Source organism: Pinus tabuliformis, chromosome 3_2 (genome assembly GCF_031772625.1).
Source record: "Pinus tabuliformis cultivar Carrire ecotype Pingquan chromosome 3_2, CPIR1, whole genome shotgun sequence".
In the NCBI taxonomy this organism is placed as follows: domain Eukaryota; kingdom Viridiplantae; phylum Streptophyta; class Pinopsida; order Pinales; family Pinaceae; genus Pinus; species Pinus tabuliformis.
In genome coordinates, this window is record NC_142302.1 from 215278679 (window position 1) to 215298330 (window position 19652).

General features: G+C 38.5%; 1 pseudogene; it reads left to right on the forward strand.

Annotated features, from left to right (window-relative positions):
* The first annotated feature begins 9640 nt into the window (after nt 1–9640).
* Nucleotides 9641–16925, forward strand: LOC149180504 (putative ABC transporter C family member 15; annotated as a pseudogene).
* The last annotated feature ends 2727 nt before the right edge of the window (nt 16926–19652 follow it).

The following is a 19652-nucleotide window of genomic DNA, read 5'->3' on the forward strand; positions in this document are numbered from 1 at the left end:
CATATTATTAGCAAGACAAGGTAAAAAGTTAATTTGTTTATGCTAATAAATTAATAGATGTGTGTATGTGACAACACATAAGAAGCCAATTGCAAAAAGAATAAAAGCATGGATAGTGGAATGGTATAGTGTAACATGGACCATGCCCACCAAGAGAAACAAAGGGCGAGATCCAAAGAAAGAGTAGAAAACTCAAAATTTTGAAGGCTAAGCTTAAGAGCTGCAAGGCAGAGAAGAGAAGACGTATTAGAGAGCAAAGGAAATAGGAAATGTTGAACACCATGATTATGCAAAACTTGTTTTTCATACAAGGACTATTGCAACACACTTTGACTCTTAGAGATGTGGAAAAATGTCGTGCTGATAGGGCCCAAAAGAGTCCTTTTAAGACTAAAAAGGAAAATAAAACAATTTCCTATCAACATTATGGAGGGAAGCACTTAAAAACGGATTGTGCTAACATACAGAAAAGGAAGAAGGGGGGAATTTCATGTGAGCCTTAGGCACATGAACCAATAGTGTGTCACGTTGGAGGAGGGAAGGGAGTACCCCCTCAAGCTCTTTGATTAGGAACACCTTTGAGGGGTGTTGAAATCTCATGGTTTCCATGAAACCTTAGAAAAGACTCAATCTAATTTTATATATGCATATGTGTATGGTGGTAGAGGACGTCTTGAACACAAGAACTCATGGGGATGAGCTATTGTGGATTATTGATGTTTTACATGTTTCATATTTCATGGTTAGCTTTATATTTTAATTGTTGTTTTTAATTGTTGACTATGAGAATTTCCATGCTACGTTGTTGTGACTTTGTGTTGTTTTCATGAAATTTTCATTCTCCTTCATCCTTCTTATTCTTGACTTATTTATGCTTTGGGTCTTCGTCATTGTTGGGTGTGAAAAGGGGTGTAAAAAAACTCTAGGGAGTGTTGTGTGAAACCAAATGGAAAACATAAGACTCAAATGAAGCTTGGTGTATGAAATAAAGGGAAATGGAGGGAAAAGGGGAGGAAAGAACAACCAAGTGGGTTGGATGGGTCCATGGAAACAAATGGACAACAAACATGACATCCATGAGAAGGGTACAAAAAGGTTTGAGATGCCTTTGAGTTGAGAACCATCACAATAGAAAATAAATAACTTATTTCTAAAATATTATGATTGTGTGAATGATGTGACTATAGAAATTTCACATAGTATGTTTTAACCTTATGAGGCTTCCTAATGAATTCCTTGTTGAAATGTTGATAAGTATCAATGCTTATATTTTGTGATTATGCTGGAAATAAACAACAATATGACAACCATGAAAGTGGCTTGAAGAAGGGAAAAATTTCCTTGAAACGTTGACACAACAAGTTTATTAATGGGTTCAAATCAACATGGAACACCATTGGGCAAATGGATAGCAAAGGCCATACTCTTGAAATTTTTCATGAACATGAATGAAGAAAATAGATGCGTGCTTAAAATAACAGTGTGTGGACAACATGGGTATGAAATGTTGAGTTTCATGAATGATCCGAATTGGATCCATAGAAGACTATCAAGGAACCATGACTGTATCAGGTCGAACAAATCTCTAAAGAATTCCATAATACCGATCAAAGACACCCTAAACTAGTGGTAGTGGCAGCCAACGTGGAACGACAAGGACCTTGGTCAAAATGCGTTGACCGAGGTCCATGAAGACCGCGCGGGAGGCCAAAGTAGCCCCTGGGAGCCCCGGAATGGGAAAAAGAGGTGACTTTTGATGCGCAATTAACACTAATCGCGCATCGCTAGGCGAATAGGGTTGAAATGGGGAAGCCCGAGCACTCGGTCACATCAGGAGCCGGAGAACCACAGGCTGAAAAGGTAAAAGTGCTAAACGTACAAACGGTGGGACCCGCGCTCTGGAAACCGGCGGTTTTGATTGGGGCGCCCTTGAATGGTAAGAGGTTTTGGATGAGAGCAGAGCGATTCCATACACCGATCAACGCGTGGCAGGCAGAGGTGAGAGAAAATCGTCGTTGATCGTGTGCTATCAGTCGTGCAAGTCAACCGTGTGAAACGTGTGTATGGCATCAGATCTAGAGGACTCGGATCAGACGGCTGAGATCGTGCCCGATGGAGGAAGAAGAATTGACAAGGGAATACACCGCATTTTAGAAGGGATTTTGTCATGCGGAAAGAGTCAATTTTGCGGACAAAACTGACCTCCCTAGAAACTAAGGCGTTTCTAGTGACAAACAAAACAATCAAGCACTATCTTTCCCTAAATATGCATTTAAAATAAAAGCAACCAGGTGTTTAAGGCTTACCTTTAGTCCAACGCTGTTTGTAGCAGCCAAGCCTCTCCGATCTAGATGAGCTCCTTCTCCTTGAAGCCTGCATTCACTAACAAGCAAACGATTACATAGCACCTGAATAACTCATATAATAAAACATATTCATCATAAAGACCAAGGAGTTTATGAAACAAATTATATATAACTACTTGTTGAGAAAAATGAACTTAATTGTATTAATTGGAAACAAAAGAAACCTTACAACCGTGCCTTGGTGTTGTGCAGGTCCCTCCCAAGGTCCAGCAAGAGTTATCCTCTACTTTGATCAGCTCACCCACTTCCAAATGAAGCTAAGAAAGGATTGGAATCTCTCCTCTCAAGCTCTATAAGGGAGTCCTAATTTCAGCAGCATCTACCCTTAGGAATGTTCAGCTTTCAACCTCTCCTCCCTCTGGCCCAATGCCTGTATTTATAATGCTTTGGAGGAAGTTAAACAGGTCCACCATCAATGGGATAAGCCCCTCTTTCAAAGGGATAGTTCCCCTCTTCATGGGATAAGTTCCTCTTTCATTGGGATGCATGAACCATCTGGAGGCGCTCAATCCACGTCAAACCATCTTCTAGAATGCTCTAGAATCGACCGCAAGTAAGTTTTTTGAAGTAAAACTTGCGCCTTTTGACTTTTACAGGGGTACGCACCCACCCCTTTACAGACAGAGCGTACAAGTACGCAGGTATTATGTACTTGAGGTGCGTGCACGCAGGTAAGAGTAAGAGAAAGTGCAGAACCAGAGTTATATTGATTTTTTAAAGGCTTTCTCTCTTTTTTGGAGTTTGACATGAGGAGCAGAGGTATAAGACTTGCCAAGGAGGACAATATGGTTATTGATGGAGCCATACTGACTGCAAATAGTCATGGTGACAAATTTTAGTGTAACAGATTGCCCCCTAAAGTGCGAAGTCTGTAGTAGATTAGGGTTTTATATCATCTAGGAAGGGTGAAGCACTTTATCATTTCGAGGATTATCTTGTGGAGAGCCCAGTCGGAACCTGCAAATATTCAACACAAAATACATATATGAGATCATATCATTGCTGAGGTAGGCATTCCCATACTCAGATCAAAAACTTAACTAACAAACTAACTACTGCTCTGATATAGGAATGATTTCGCAATACATCATAATCATAGACACATGTAGACACAGTATGGACGCAACCATCTGTTTATAATTAGTCTACTGTATAATGAATACAAAACTCCTCACAGCCTGGATGGCGGAAACTAGATCCAGGGTCTTCATTTCTGCTTCCCGAAATAGTACGATTCTATCCATGCGAATAAATGAGTTGATGTCGAACATGGTAGAAACCACTTGATTACCAGTCAATGATGTAAAATGTTAACAAGTGTGAGAGAAACCACCAGTGATGTCAATGGTTCTCAAAGTACCCAGTACAATCCATGAGATGTGAATGAATGTGTTGATGTCGAACATATCACGGAATCCTTTGATCGAAATTCAATGATGTAAACTGTCGTCAAAGGTCAGAAACCTGCCATTGAGGCATGCAGATTTCAAGGTACTGATGATTCCTAGATCATCTTTCTAGATAATGTGCTGATGTCGATAGAAAGCGACCCGTTGCAGGCAAGCCCACAACACGAAATCATAGATCAAGTTGAAGAAATGTAGCTGTAAGGACTGACTCAGGGACGATCAAGATGGATGACAGATATTTTGCAGATGAATGGTTTATTTGCAGTGACCTCTTGAACACATAACGACACAATAGATGGCTTGGTGACAATTGACCCAAATTTAATACCCAGAAACCGGCTGAAGACTTTCAATGTGGTTTGATCAACTATTAGGCAAAGGATTTCCCAACCCAGGTGAATGAAAAGTGTCGTGTTCAAGAGTGGTGATAAGGTTTTTCCGAGACAGAGTATAACAAATAGGCTCATTTTCCTCTCTTTTCCCCCACCATTTCTGGCAAGTACCTCTTTATTTTTTACAAGCTTGAGGAGGATAACATTTGTTTGATTATAAGCTCATCCTTCGGATGAGTCCAACTTAGTTTAGATTCGAACCCTAAGAAGGAGTGGTCCGTTCCTGTTTGTAATCGAACAGGCCCTTTACTGTGAAATTTTAACGAGTCCAGTATAGGAGAAACTCAGCGTTTTTCAATTTTAGAGAGCCTGAAAAACTTAAGAAGACTCCAGGGTTGACCTTTTTCGTAAATTTGTGCCTCCCAAGCCCGAAAAAGTATAAAATAATACTTGAGAGAACCGCTTGATCTTTACAACCAAGGAGTACTTTCATGATTAGTGTCTCTGATCTGAAAAGTAAAAAGCGATCAAGGACACGTCGTTTGATTTCCAATATCGAATTTGAAACGACAAAAATCCGGCAATCTTTTCATGTTTTTACGGTCAGAAAAGGGCTGTAAGAGGACCGTCTTTTAATTCCGTTTTAACGAGTGTAAAAGAAACGCTCGGCAATCTTTTCATGTTTTAGGAGTCAGAAAAGGGCTTAAAGATGACTCTAAGGTTTCACTTTTTCGTAAGTTTTAATGAGTTCGAAAAAAATGATAAAAATGTACTCATGGTTTTCACTTTTTCGTAAATTTTAATGAGTTCGAAAAAGGGATAAAAATGTACTCATATGGCCGACTTTCAATTTAATTTACGAGCAGGAAAAGACGGAAAGAACTCGACATTTTTCATTTGTTTTATGAGAATGAAAGATAGCAAAATAATCTTGATATTTTCATGAGTTTAACGAGTCTTGAAAATAACTGAAATTGACTCGAGATAGGTTTCATTTTTACAAAAGCTTGAAACAGAGAAAAACTATGCTTCAAAGTAGTTTCATTTTTACACAAGCTTGAAACAGAGAGAAAACTGTGCTTGATGCCCCCTAAGCATAACTCCTAGAGCACATGCCCCCCCAGCTTCATTTCATTCAACTAAGTACCTTAATTAATAGCTGGATGGAATGAAGGTTCAGTTACGAGATCATTTGAAAGACTCGACCTACAACTGTAAGAAATTTATGCAAAAAACTAAAATAACTAACCTAAATATACAACTTGACATTTATGAGATCTAGTCAAACTCTCAACTCAATTAGAGGAGGATTTGTTTCATTTTTTAACGAGCTTGACACAGGAAAAGAACTATGCTCGGATTCGGTTTCATGTTTACGCAAGCTTGAAATGAAAAACTATGCTTGTTATAAGTTTACATGCCCCCAACATAATGACGCAAATCGAGGTACATGTCCCCCAAGCTTCATTGCATTCAAACAGGTGGATGGAATGAAGGTTTACTTTCAAAATCTTGGAAAGACTCGTGGGAGTTGTTTCATTTTTTAGTGAGGTTGACACAGGAAAAGAACTATCCTCAAAACCCTTGTTTCATTTTTTAAACGAGCTTGACACAAGATAAGGAACTATGCTCATAACTACTCTCTACAATCTACCTAACAAGGAACTATACTCTAAAAACCTTGATTCATTTTTTAACGAGCTTGACACAAGACAAGGAACTATGCTCTAAAATCCTTGATTCATTTTTTAACGAGCTTGACACAAGACAAGGAACTTTGCTCATGACTACTCTCAACAATCTACCTAAATAACCTATCCTTGTTTCATTTTTTAATGAGGTTAACACAAGACAAGGAACTATCCTCGAAAATCCTTGATTCATTTTTTAACGAGCTTGACACAAGACAAGGAACTATGCTCAAAAAGTTCGCATGCCCCCAGCATAATGATGCAAAGTGAGGTACATGCCTCCCAAGCTTCATTGCATTCAACCAGGTGGATGGAATGAAGGTTTACTTTCAAGTTCTTGAAAAGATTCGACTCGAAAAGGGAGTTGTTTCATTTTTTAAGGAGGTTGACACAAGAAAAGAACTATCCTCATACTCACTGATTCATTCTTTTTAAATGAGGTTGACACAGGAAAAGAACTGTCCTCATACCTAATTCATTTTTTAACGAGGTCGACTCAGTAACAGGAACTATCCTCTGACCAACTGATTCATTTTTTTAACGAGGTTGACACAGGAAAAGAACCATCCTCAGACTCACCGATTCATTTTTTAACGAGGTCGACACAGTAAAAGGAACTTTCCTCGATGCAGCCTGTTTCATTTTTTAACGAGGTTGGTACAGGAAAAAACTATCCTTGCGATCACTGATCATGGCTTCCAACTGGAGGAATGACATGTCAATGGACACACCTTGATCATGGCTTCCAAAAGGTCTTCGTCAGAAGGAAGAATAGTTCTTTGGAAGGAACACATGTCAAGGGACTCAAAAGGGATAAGAACATCGTGTTCAAGTAATCCCATAGAGTTTTCCATGTCAATTACTGGATCTAAATCAAAGGAAGATGAGCAAACAGTGAGAGGCTCACTTACATCGGTAACTGAAAACATGGGACCAGTTGCCACATAATTAACCCGTGGCGGGGTAGATACCACCTTAGAATTAGGAACATTTAGGGGTGTCATATTATTGGTAGTTGAAAAAAGACTAGGGAACGAAAGCTGGTCTACAGTCACAATACTGCCATTGTGAGGGAAAGACATCACGCGAAAGAGTGTCGATACGACAGCTTTCATTGCATAAACATAGTCTCGCCCAAGGAGTAAATTGAAATCCAAGGGACCTCGAACTACCATAAGATCAATACAGACAGTTTTACCTTCCAAGGTAATGGAAAAATTAGGAAGGATCCCTAAAGGTTCACTAATGGTTCTGTTAAAAGCTTTCAAATTCTGCGTAATAGGCACAAGCTGAGGGGAACCCAAAGCTTTCCAAGCAGTTGAGGATAAAATACTAACAGAAGCACCTTCATCTACCTGTGTGCGATGCATGTCCCTACCACCAGCCTTGACAATGATTTGGAAAGGGATGGAGGAAGGAAGACGAGGTTCTGTTAGTCTATTCCAATCGAAGGAAAAGACCTCAGTACTTGGAGGAGGTTCTATAGAAATAGGTGAAATGCCCCCCGGCGTAGAAGAATCTGATGTAACAAAAAGAACCTGAGCAGTATGAACTTCACTCTCTAAAGGGAAAGTGGGATCAACCGAATGTGAAATTGAATCGACCACTTGATCAACTAATGGATTATCAACCTGAGTGACATGAGTTTCACTCTCCGATGGAAGAGTGTGATCGACTGTACTTGAAATTAGTTCATTCACTTCGTCAGTTGACGGTAGGTTGGGAGAAAGTTTACGGTAACCAGTTGGAAATTCTTGTTGTGGAACAGTAAGGTTTTCCAACAATGTTGAGGCTTCATCCATGCGAGGGCAAATGTGAGTTTGATGACTCCCTTTGCATAACTTACAAGGAAACCTAACTTTACCCTTTTTCCCAGGAACCTGACTATCATTGGTTGATGGATCAATGGAAAGTTGATGAGATTTTTTTGACCATACTTTCAAGACCTTTGGAATACCAGGACAATTGATAAGGAAGTGGTCACCCTTACAAATCTTGCAAGGGTATTTGGGTTTACGATGCATGTTGGAGGTTTCCTCAACACAACTAACACTTACAGCCATAGTTGGTTGGTTGACTTCTTTCTTATCTTGCTTCTTCTTCTTCTTCTTCTTCTTCTTCTTCCCTTTCTTCTTCTTCTTAGCCACCTGGTTACTAGCATCAAGGCTTTTACCAAGCGAAGAGGAAGAAATGGAGGAAGAAAAATTAGCTGAAGAAGGCAAAGGGTCAACAGAAGGTTGGTGATGTTGAGATGGTGAACTCTGTTGAGGTGAAGCATTCGGTTGAGGTGGAACAATTGGAGTATTTGGGGCCAACGAAGTTGAAAATAACCATATCGGTAAACCTATTGTAAATCCAGGTAATGACAAAGTAGCCATGTAAGGCGGACCAACATTTCCAAAGTAAGGAAAAGTACTAGGATTCTCGTCAAGAGGAATTCCTTGGTTGGTAAATTCTGGAACATTTTCCATTATATTCAACTTCAGTGAATTTTATTAACAATTTTAAAACTAAAATTAACAATTCACAATTCACACCTAACAATTAAAATTCACAATTCACACCTATGGTCTCTAAAAGTAAAAACAAACAAATTAACATGCGCTATCAAATCTAGGAGTCAAACCACACACAAACAGTAACTTTCCGTACCGAAAACACTAGTTGGTGATGAAATCCAACCTCGCAGAATTCAATACAGAAATGGCGGTTGGAAGAGTTACCTTGGAAACCTGCTTAATGAATAGACTGGCACAAGTTCCTCCACTTAACTGTCTCGAGTGAAGAGAACCCCCCAGAAAATCCAAGTGAGTCTAGCCGACGTCTGCTCCAGGTACAGTGGGATCTTCCCACCACTATCACCTTAGGAAGAATCCTAAAGAGTATGGCCACTAAGGTTACCAACTGAAACAAATATACCTGGGGGAACAGTCTACGATCCAATACGCACGCAAGGGCAGAGTAGCAAGCTCAATCCCCTTGAAGGCTCCTTGACATAATCCAAGGTTTACCAATAAGTGACCCCAGGCTCCTCGACAATGGTTAATCCGAGGTTTACCATTTTTAATACGTGAATATCTGGCGTCTTTCCCAATGAGGAAGGATTGATTCCCACACTGGTTCGGACACGATCTCGTGCTTCTCCTTTAAGAGGAGCTTTCCCAGAGCATAAATGCAACAATTGGATTTCTTCCTACCACAAGATACAACTACTTGTTTGTTTTACTGTCTTGGAGAGTTAATTACGCCGTAAGGCGTTCCTCTGGGAAGGACTCCCCTCTAGTGCCACTCTGTACCTTCCTGCACCATTGACTTCGTTGTTAGACGATGGAATTAATATTCACCGTTTGATTCGAAGTCGATTCATTATCCCCTGGCTGCGCATGGCATCTGGCATCTGGGTTCTCTTTTTTCCATTTCATGTATATCGGCAAGAAATCTCGTTCAATTCGTTTTTGCATGGTTGTAGGTCGTCTGGAATAGCTTCGAATCTGAATCCGAGCCAAGATTTAATAGAGTCCACCGATCCGGATACGACGAAGCGCTCTTGTATGTATTCGGTAATGACGAAGGTGATATAGAAGCCTCGAGCATATAAAATCTTAGAGAGTTGCATCATGGTGTGAATGTGACCCTGAGTAGGGGAAGGGAGCATAACAGCATGAGGTCGTGTATTCATGGCGCCATGATGGAAACAAGACTCAAATACCATCGGTGGATATGATTCGAATACCAGTTTTCATTAGATTCAAACAGAGTGCCCTGTCTAAAGGAACAGGCCGGTGGTAAGCAAAACAGTATGGGTGATCAGGAATATGAGAGCAGGTGGTAAGCAAAACGAGATGGCTGATCAGGAATATGAGAGCCGAGGTAGACACAGATATATGGAATCCCAAATTTACAATGTACACCACAGGTCGGCTTCTGTGAATGTTAGAGAGGCAGCAGGGTCTTGCCGGCAATCAACAGTTTCAGCAAGCCAGCCACCCACTTTTCACCTCAGGTTTGACTGTTTCTTCCTACCTAAGGTCTTGTGTGTGTTGATATATAAAAATAAAAAATCAGGATGCCTCAATATTTATTTTTCATGTTAGGTGGTAAGCAAAACGGTATGGGTGATCAGGAATATGAGAGCAGGTGGTAAGCAAAACGAGATGGCTGATCAGGAATATGAGAGCCGAGGTAGACACAGATATATGGAATCCCAAATTTACAATGTACACCACAGGTCGGCTTCTGTAAATGTTAGAGAGGCAGCAGGGTCTTGCCGACAATCAACAGTTTCAGCAAGCCAGCCACCCACTTTTCACCTCAGGTTTGACTGTTTCTTGCTACCTAAGGTCTTGTGTGTGTTGATATATAAAAAGAAAAAATCAGGATGCCTCAATATTTATTTTTCATGCTAATGTGGATTAGTGATTCATTACGGGATAGAATGTACTTCTCATTTGCTCTGGATCTTGACCTGAATGTGCTTGCAATTCATTTGCGTTGGATATGTGTTACCCAGAAGAACATTGGAGACGAAGCTCTGGCAATGTCAATGAGCTGACAGTAGGATGAGCTTGAGAAATTATTAAAAATTAAAATGAAATAAATATTTTAACAAAGCATTCAATTGATACACCCATTTCTCTGTTCTTTTAAATGTTTGCATCTTGCCCACCAGAATGAAAGAGGGAGAGTGCATGCAGCCAGCTACCCAGGCATGTCAAGTATACAAGTATCAGTTATTGCCCTGTTATTTAATCTCACCATCTCTTAGTGCTAGTTATGTTTATGCTGCTTCTAGAATTATTTAATCCAGTAAACAAGAAGGTTTTTGCACTGCAACATCCTTGTTGTATGAAGCCCAATATATATGTGCATTTATAAATGGTAATGGTAACCAAGAGATCTGTTGGCACTTTTTCATGTGGGTACTGAAGTAGATATACTGATAAGGCACTTTGTTGATATTGTTAGTAAATTATTTGTTTGCAGTCATGGAAGCCATAGGGGCACTAAACAAGAATAACAATACCCTCTGGCTGGAAATGGGTGAAACAATTGGGTGTCAGGGACTTAGGGCTCTTTTTGGAGGGCAGTTCTTTCGACATGCACTTGCAATTGGGCTTAATTTGCTCTTTCTTGTTTCTGTCATCCTTGAACTGTGTTGAACAAGGTGTAAATTTCACACACCTCGGCCACCTACACCTCCTGTTCCATTTAACAGCTTTTCGAGTAAGTTTAAACTGGGGATTATGCAAAAGCTGGCTTTAGGTGGTTGCATTTTTCTTTGTATATGCTATAGCGTTCTTGGGATATGGAGCCCTGTGTATTGGTGGCTGAAGGAGAGGCCTGAAGGTTTTGAAAATGTGGGCGAGTATATTGTCCAAGCTCTGACTTGGGTTACAATGTCAGCTTATGTTCATCGCTCCTTCAGAAAAGAAGGTAAACATAAGTTTCCACTTTTATTGTAGTTGTGGTGGAGTCTATCATTCATTCTACAAGCTTTCTTCATCGTCCTCGACATTCAATGGTTGACAAAACAAAGAAGCGTTGATGTTGATATCTTTGTTGAAATTATGGCTGTTCTCATTTTGGCTTGCTTGTGTTATACTAGTTGTTGTGCCAGAAGTGGTGTACAGTCCTCCTCACAGACCATTCTAGAACCTCTCTTGAAAGACAATCCCCAAAAATGTGGAAACATTAACGCAGTCTCTACTTATGCAACAACCAACCTTCTCAGTCGGCTGTCATTTTCTTGGATGAGTCCTTTGCTTGCTATTGGTTATAAAAGCCCTTTGCAGAGGCGGGCAGGACAGGCCAATTATACCCTAAATTCAGAGCTCAGCTAGAGGCCAAAGGTGATACAAGCTTATTAGCAAAAGCCTTACTCCTATCTTTTCGGAAGGAAGTACTTTTGACTGCATTCGTAGCAGCACTGGAGACTTGTGCATCATATGTAGGTCCATGTTTTATAAATGCCTTTGTTCAGTTTCTAGGTGGAATGAAACAGTTTGAAAGTCAAGGCTATGTGCTAGCTTGTGCTTTTTTTGTGGCAAAGGTATTAGAGTCTTTGTCACAGCGACAAGGGTTTTTCAAACAACATCAGTTAACTTTATGGGTTATAGCAGCATTGACAGCTATTATATACAGGAAGGGCTTGTTGCTTTCGAGTCAGTCAAGACAGAAGCATACAAGCGGAGAGATTATCAACTACACGAGTGTAGATGTTCAGAATGTTTCATGTTTCTGTTACTATATGCATAGTATTTGGATTTTCCCTCTTCAATTTGTTCTAGCCTTCATTATTCTATATCAGACGTTGGCCTTGGCAGCATTTTCAGGGTTGGCAGCCTCATTTGCAGTTATGTTGCCAAATTTCCCACTTGCAAAATTGCAAGCAAAATTTCAGGAGAGAATAATGGAACAAAAAGACAAAAGGATGAAGGCCACATCGGAGACATTAAAAATTATGAGGATCTTAAAATTGCAGGCTTGGGAGACAAGATTTCTTCGGAAACTAGAAATTTTGAGGCAGGCAGAATATAGTTGGCTACAAAAATATGTTTACGCATCAGCTATCACAACATCTGTTTCCTCTGTTGGACCAATATTTATCATTGTTGCAACTTTTGGTACGTTTATGCTTATAGGAGTGCCTTTGACAGCAGGGAGAATTCTTTCTGCACTCGCGACCTATGGGACACTTCAGGGAGCTATGGGCATGCTTCCTGGCTTAATCCCTCAGATTGCTCAAACTAAAGTGTCAATAGATCGCATTGTGGCCTTTCTGCAGGAGGAAGAGCTACAACATGACGGGGTAGAAAAGGTATCAAAGGAGTCAACAGACTTCGCGATTCAAATCCAGGGAGGGATATTTTCTTGGAATCCCAATTCGTCTAGTCCAACTATAAGAGGTTTAGATGTCCAACTAGAGAGAGACATGAGGTTTGCAGTATGTGGAATTGTTGGTTCAGGAAAATCAAGCCCTTTATCCTGCATATTAGGTGAAATACCATAAATATCAGGCTCTGTTAGCTTAAGTGGTACCAAAGCATATGTCCCTCAGTCTCCTTGGATACAAAGTGCGAAAATTAAAGACGCTATTCTCTTTGGAAAGCAGATGGATACTATTAGATACAATAGTGTACTTGATGCTTGTGCATTGAAAAAAGAGCTTGAACTTTTTCCTTATGGGGACGAGACAGACATTGGAGAAAGAGGGTTAAATTTGAGTGGTGGACAAAAATAGAGAATACAGATTGCCCGTGCTTTATATCAACATGTAGACATTTATATTTTTGATGACCCTTTTAGTGCTGTGGATGCACATACCGGAAAACATATTTTCCAAGTATGTTTCTCTTATCCTTTACATACTGTAGGTTTGATGAATTAATTAGTTTTAATGTTTTGATGGAATGATGAATCTCTACAGTAGCACTCTGCAATTCATTGTTCAGTCTGGATAATATACATTGCTGGTTGTGCCGCTGCAAATTCATGTCCATAAACATCTAAGAAATTGGACTTGCTTGTTATAGGAATGCATACTTGGTATTCTGGGTTCAAAGACTCTAGTCTATGTAACTCATCAAGTGGAGTTTTTACCCTCTGCTGACATCATTCTGGTAGGTTTGAATTTCTTTCATCCTGCTATAGTTATATTAAAACTTTCAATGTAATTGGTAAAGGGATAGTGGGCTTATTGATCATTTATTGAGAGGAGGAGATAAGTGATCCATATTTTGTTGATGTAAATGATATTATTCACAGGTAATGCGAGATGGTGAAATTACTCAGGTTGGTAGATATGATGACATCTTACAATCAGGCACAGATTTTGTGCAATTAGTTGGTGCACATCAGAAAGCTTTGAAAGCTATTTCTGCTATGGAGAAATCTGAAGTGTACACATCAGAGAGATTTGTTGAAAGCTCATGTCCTAGAAATACAGATGCAGCAAAAAATGTTACTGCCAGCGACACACTGGAGCAGTGCGGTGTTCAGAACTCAATAGATGTAGAGGAAGAGGTTGAACCCGAAAACCACAAAGAAAGATTGGATAAAGAGAATAAAAATTCACAGCTTGTACAAGAATAAGAAAGAGAGAGAGGTAGGGTAAGCATGTCGGTACATTGGTCTTACATTACTGCTGCATACAATGGTACTTTGATACGTCTAATACTACTGGCCCTAATAATAAGTCAGCTACTTCAAATATGTAGTAACCTCTGGATGACATTGGAAGCCTCTACAAAAGAAAATGAGAGTTCCCCTATGAGAAAGTCCCTTTTCATTCTAGTTTATGTTGCTTTGACATTAAGCAGCTCCCTGTGCGTTCTTGTGACGTCTATGCTTCTTTCATTGGTTGGACTTAAAACTGCTAATTAGCTTTTTAGCACTCTGCACAGGTGTATATTTTGTGCACCAATGTCCTTCTTTGATGCAACTCCATCTGGGCGAATACTAAATCGGGTCAGTTGACATTTATTGTTTTAATAAGCTAATACCTTTCCTGAGAGAGGAGGAAATCATTTGATTCTAGTGGGTCAGTAACAAGCTCTCTGTTTCTTGGCAGGCATCAACTGATCAGAGTGTAGTGGACACATTGATTCCTTCTCAACTAGGAGAATTGGCTTTTGCATTTATACAACTTTTGGGGATCATTGCAGTCATGTCTCATATTGCTTGGCAGGTCTTCATTATGTTTATACCAGTGGGTGCAAGTTGTATATGGTATCAAGTATTCTCTGTATTTCTCAATAATAATAAATACGAACTTGCAAATTTTAATTTTCTCAGAGGAACATAAATTGGCGATAAGAGAGTTTGATTTCTACTTCAATGTTTGCTGTAGGTAGATCCCATAATCTGATTGAAAAGGATGTTATCAAATAGATTAAGTTGCATCAGGATTCTATCATGACAACAGTTTATCTGTATTTCTTTGTTTCCATGCTTTTGGGTTTTTATAGTAATAAGAGAATTCTTGTAACTCCTCTGACCTTCCTTGCATGCAGCAATACTGCATAACATCAGCTAGGGAACTGGCTCGGCTGGCATCAGTTTGTAGAGCTTCAATCGTACAACATTTTGGAGAATCAATCTCTGGAGCAGCCACCATTAGAAGTTTTGACCAGGAATTTCGATTCATGGAATGAAATCTCGAGTTGATTGATATATATATATGAGACCTAGTCTCCACAATGTTGGAGCCAATGAGTGGCTTGGCATTCGGATGGATTTTCTGTCAAATCTTGTGTTTGCATTCTTTTTGGTGTTATTAGCCCAAGTAGGTACAGAAGCAATATCTTGGCTTACAATTATTTTTCCTAAACTGATCTCAGTAGACTAGACATATTCTTTATAATGAAATATGAAAGTAAACAAAATGGCACCTTAACGGGCACTGCAGGGTTGGCAGTAACATATAGTCTAAGTCTGAACATGGTACAAGCCTGGATAATATGGTGCCTTTGTTATGTGAAGACCAACATGTTGTCAGCGGAGAGAATAATGCAGTATTCATGAATTCCCAGTGAGTCACCAGTGATTATAGAGAATTGTAGACCAAACTCCAACTGGCCATCTAGAGGAACGATAGATCTAACTGATTTGCAGGTCAGAACTCAATACAAATAGACTCTTTTTCACGCATTCAATGCTAGTAATTTGCATGTCAGTTCATCTATAAATTTGATCCATACAATCAGGTGCGTTATGGACCACATCTTCCGCTTGTCTTGAAAGGCCTTACATGCACTTTCCCTGGAGGCACGAAGGTGGGAGTTGTGGGGCGGACAGGAAGTGGCAAATCTACTCTTATTCAATCCATTTTTCGCATTGTGGAACCAACAATGGGCAGAATTGTCATTGATGGAGTCGACATCTCATCCATAGGCCTCCATGACCTAAGATCCAAATTAAGCATTATTCCCCAAGAACCAACAATGTTTGAAGGCACTATAAGAAATAATTTGGATCCTCTCGAAGATTGCTTGGATGATGAGATTTGGGAGGTTAGTTTTGCTTCATATTCTATAAGCATTAGCATCAATTTTAGCGCCAATTATTCTTGCCTTGAAGAATATAGATATTTCCCTGTGGATCTTGCTATAAGTTTATTGTTTATGAATCCACTTCAATTTTGCTTGTCCTTTCAGGCTTTGGACAAGTGCCAACTTGGTGATATTGTACAAGCAAAAGAAAAGAAACTTGATTCCTCAGGTCTATGTGTCTTTATCACATTCAGTGGAAGTCCTGAAGGAGGAAAATAAAACCTTTTACAGTAGCTATTTCTACTATTTTCTTTCCATCTTAGTGCTCATGTTTTGTTTATTTTTTGGTGTCCTTGAGACCTACCTGTTCTGTAGGACCCCTTTTTTTTAGAATGAAAATTGAGAATCGAATTTAATGGAATGATCTCTTGTACAGTGTCCGAGAATGGAGGAAACTGGAGTGTGGGTCAATGCCAGCTTGTCTGTCTTGTACAGTGTCTGAGAATGGAGGAAACTAGAGTGTGGGTCAATGCCAGCTTGTCTGTCTTGTACAGTGTTTGAGAATGGAGGAAACTAGAGTGTGGGTCAATGCTAGCTTGTCTATTTGGGACGGGCACTACTGAAACAAAGTCAGATATTGGTCCTTGCCGAGGCAACTGCCTCAGTTGACACTGCAACTGATGGGTTTATTCAGCAAATAATTCGCCACCAATTTTCTACCTGCACAGTCATTACTATAGCACATCAGATTCCATCTGTTATTGAGAGTGATATGGTTCTCCTATTAAAGGATGGTATAACATTTTTTAGTTGTTTATTTTCTAGTGTTTTGTTACAGTTACTATTTTTTTGGACACATTTCATTTTTTACTTACTTTTGTATTTGTTTTGAATCAGGACAAATTGTTGAGTATGACACTCCATCCAAACTACTCAGCAACAAATTTTCTGCATTTGCAAAACTTGTTTCAGAGTACTCCATCCAATAGATATCTTAACTAGAGCTTTGGACATTGGTCATATTGGGTTTACAATAGAATGGAGAAAAATCTTCATTTCCCTAAAACTCAAGCTGGATAAATGTACAATATAGAGATACAATATAGTAGGCTATGAGCTACCATGTAAGCTCATTATTTTCTGATAATATTCTATATTTAAGTCCTTAAGAAGAGTTCAATAACTCCTATCAGTGACTTTCACTCACTTTGACAGTTATGAATTTTCACTTGTTATATACAAATGGAGTTTACCCTTTTTCCTGTGTAACTTTTATCACTTCAACAAGGTAATCAAGGTAATATTGGAGAACTCCAGACAACTTGGATTTGTACAGGCAGTGTAGTTGGATGTAAGGTGCCTCTAACTAATTTGTCTTTTTTTTTCCTGCTTTGATTCTATTATTTTGAGTTTCACATCTGCATTTTTTTTTTCTATTTTAGTTCTGACCTCTATATGTAGTAATACTATGCCAATTCACATCAACAATTTATTCTCATTTCTACCAAACAAGCTATGATATACTTGTCAAGGTTCATAGGTCTTAATAATAAGTGATGGCTAATTGTTAATGTGTTTTTTTTTCCTTCATGCAATGAACCAACTCAGTTTTATTCACAATATTTTGTAGTTATAAACTTTTAAAGTTACCTAATATTTCAATGAGTAAGAATTTGAGAATTCTACTATCTAACCATCAAATATGCCCAAAAGAGGGAAAAGAATATAAGAAAAAATGAGAGATGTACAAAATAGACATAGGCTTTTTGTTCTTTAAAAGCAATTTATTTTTTATTTAATTATTTTTTTCAATATATATATATATATATATATATATATATATATATATATATATATATATAATCTTTTCTTTTGAATAATGATGAAAATATTGGTTTGAGTGGTTGTTTTAACTAATATTCAGTTTAACAAGTTTTGTTTTGTTTTGTTTGTTTGTTTTTTTTTTTTTTTTTTTTTTTTTTTAATTTAAAATTTTCAATATAAAAAAGATATTCTACATCAACTTCAAAAAATCTTCTAATTCACCTAGTTGAGGTAAATTTTCATTTTTATCAGAGTTAAAACTTCACTTTAGCTATGGGAGGAACTTGCACACATTTTTTTTGGCACAAAAATTAAATATGTTCTTTTAAAAAGTTTCATACTCCATTAAATGTTTTAAATTCACTATGATAAAAGTTCAACACTGACTGACAAAAGTATAAAGTGTCTTTTTTAAATGAAAAGTATAAATTGTCTTGTTTAAATGAAAAGTTGTGTCTTGTTTAAATGAAAAGTTTAGAATGCACGTGATTGATTATAAGAGTGGCTCTCAAATTAAAATTGAAACTTTGAAAACAATTCCATGAAAGTACAGGGAGTTATCTCCTTTGTATGAAAGTATAGGGAGTTATCTCCTTAGTTTAATGTTCTTTCCATGCCAATTAAAATGTAATGAGGGATCATTCCAAACTTTCTATAGAATTCATACTATGCTTTCTCCCCCATTTAAAACTTTCTCATCATTACTAAGGGTTTAGGTTTTAGTGGAGTGAAATTTGGAACTTAAGACCATTGAAAGATCGAAAGTGTTAAAATTGGCAACTAGGGCCAAATTCCACCTTGGGACAATTCATTTGATGGAGATGATGATTGCATTAAATTTCACTTTATGAGAGAGACCAAAATTGATAAAAAAATCATCGCATTTGGACAAGCAGAAGTGTGAGATTTTGAATTTATGCCCACACATGTGCAAATTGTTCAGGTTGGCCACATCATCATGGAGGCTCATGAAGCCCAATGGACATGACTCTTCACCCGTGACCTCTCAACTTATTTGGCATCATCATCAACACTCGTATTCTTCTCTCTCCTACTCCCATTGGTTTGTACAACTATTGGGCTCTCTTTTCTCTCACACGTGTGGCACAAGTCAAGAACTGGATTTTAAGACACCTGAAGAAGTTTTCACTGGTAAGAAACCTGGTGTTTCTCATTTTAGAATATATGGATGTCTTGTGTATTTTCATGTGTATAAAGAGAAAAGAAACAATTTGGAAGCATCTGGGAAGAAAGGTATATTTGTGGGCTATAGTGAGAATTCAAAGGCATATAGAATCTATGTGCTTGGACAAAGAGATGTGGAAGTTAGCCATGATGTCACCTTCGATGAAGATATTTCCCTTGGGAAGACCCAAGATCTCCCCACTCCAAGGAAGGACAATAATGATGATGTTGTGGAAAAATAGGATGAACCTCCTTCAGATGAACCTATGCCTGATGTTGAAGGCCCAATGGATCCCATTGATCCACCACCTAGTGATACCTATACCTCAAGGAAAATATCTTTCTAGCTCAAAAATACTCTCGAAGATGTTGAAAGACATATCGCTCCAAGAGGGAAATTCTGTGAAAGTAAGAAGCCAAATAGGTATCAAGGGTACTTAGTTGCTATGAGTATTATTGTTCAATATGAGCTATCCGATCTATTATTTCTCTCGTTGCCTCTCAAGGATGGATCCTACACCAAATGGAGGTTAGGATTGACTTCTTACATGGCTTGCTTAAAGAGGAAGTCTACGTAGAACAACTTAAGGGGTTTGAAGTACAAGATCGAAGGACACACTTGTGCAGACAAAATGTTGAATTCAAAATAAATCCACATATTGTGCTCCAAACATCATTCAATTATCCTCAAAATAGTGTAGGTTAACCACACAGAAATAACCCTGAATTTGTGTGAATAAGAAACTTCCTCAAGGTCAAAATGTAGGTGATATGTATCTGCAAAAGAAAAAAGACTGGATTCCTTTCAGGTAGGTGTCTTTCGAGGTAGAAAAAAGATTGGATTCCTTTGTTGAAC